The following is a 1858-nucleotide window of genomic DNA, read 5'->3' as shown; positions in this document are numbered from 1 at the left end:
AGCCTGGTGAAACCCCATCTATACTAAAAATACAAAAATTAGCCAGGCGTGGTGGTGCATGCCAGTATTCCCAGCTAGTCTGGAGGCTGAGACAGGAGATGGCGCCACTGCACTCCAACCATGGGGGACAGAGCCAGACTCCATTTCAAAAAAAAAAAAAAGAGGATCGAACAGTACTAAAGGCCCTATTATCAAAAAACAAAAACAAAAAAAAGGCTTTCACTCAAAATGTGAATCTCCCCCTCCCTCCCACAACCACTGTTTACAGAGCCTTAAAATTAAAAAAAAAAAAAAACAAGCAAACAAACAGATGATAATGTGTTATCTTACTTTGTTGCTCTGTTGCCTGACCTGGAGTGCTGTGGTGCCATCTGGGCTCACTGCAGCCTCGACCTCCCAGATTCAAGCGATCCTCCCCTCTCAACCTCCCGAGTAGCCGAGACCGCAGGTGCATGCCACCATGCCAGGCTAATCTTTGTACTTTTTGTAAAGAAGGGGTTTTGCCATGTTGCCCAAGCTGGTCTCGGACTCCTAGACTTAAGTGATCCACCTGCCTCAACCTCCTAGGATCAAGGGCCACCGCAATGGGCTAGACTTTTTTTTTTTTTTTTTTCAATTTTAAAGTCAGGGTCTTGCTTTGTTGCCTGGCCTGGAGTTGCAGTGGTGTGATTGTGACTCACTGCAGCCTTAAACCCCTGGGCTCAAGCCATCCTCCTGTCTCAGCCTCCTGAGGAGCTAGCTGGGACCACAAACACAGGCCTCTGTGCCCAAGTTTTGTAGAGACGGGGTTTCTCCATGTTATCCAGGCTGGTCTCAAACTCCTGGACTCAAGTGGTCCACCTGCCTCAGCCTCCCTAAGTGCTGTGATTACAGGTGTGAGTCACCACATTTGGCACACTTAGTGCAGTCCTAGAGAGTCGGCCACTCCCAGCCCCGAGCAGCCTTTCTCAAGCTCTCCCTGATCAGATAGGAAGCCTGACAAGTTGCATTGCCTGGGGAAGAGCAGCAAGAACCCTGCTCTGGGAGTCAGGAGTTCCAGTTCTAGCCCAGAGCTGCTTTCCTTACTAGTTAGTGATCTTGCCCAAGTCACTTCTGTCTCTGGCTCTGTTTCCCAATCTGTAAAATTGTTACTGGAAAGGTCCCAATCCAGACTCAAAGAAAGATGAAGACAGCAAAAATCACACCCCCTCCAGACAAAAAGTTCTTATCTGAGCAATTTAGATAAGGAGCAATCCAAGGAGCAAAGACACCTGTTGACCATCAAATAGGCAATCTGGAGGCAAAACTCCTTGTGTGGGGAATTTGAAAGTAATCAAGGCCAGGCATGGTGGCTCACACCTGTAATCCTAGCACTTTGGGAGGCCAAGGCAGGTGGATCACTTGAGGTCAACAGTTAGAGATCAGCCTGGCCAACATGATGAAACACAGTCCCTACAAAAATTAGCCAGGCATGATGGTGCACACCTGTAATCCCAGCTACTCAGGAGGCTGAGACAGGAGAACTGCTTGAACCAGGAGGTGGAGGTTGCAGTGAGCTGAGATCAGGCCAGTGCACTCCAGCCTGGGCGACAGAGGGAGACTCTATCTCAAAAGAAAAAACAAAAAAAACTTCTCTAGTATTTAAAATTGGCATCTGATTCCAAGCCTCTTTCAACTTTTATAAGTAACTAAAATGTCTATATATTTATATATATATACACACACACACACACACACAACAAACACTTATTTCTCACACTTCTGCAGGCTGGAAAGTCCAAGATGAAGGTGCTTATAGATTCAGTCTTTGGTGAGGGCTCACTCCCTGCTTAATAAGCTGTGCCTTCTCACTGTGGTTTCATATGGTAGAAGCGGGTAG

This window comes from Mandrillus leucophaeus, unplaced genomic scaffold (genome assembly GCF_000951045.1).
Source record: "Mandrillus leucophaeus isolate KB7577 unplaced genomic scaffold, Mleu.le_1.0 Scaffold4022, whole genome shotgun sequence".
Classification (NCBI taxonomy): Eukaryota; Metazoa; Chordata; class Mammalia; order Primates; family Cercopithecidae; genus Mandrillus; species Mandrillus leucophaeus.
The sequence above is the reverse complement of the archived record's forward strand: the minus strand, read 5'-3'. Positions refer to the sequence as shown.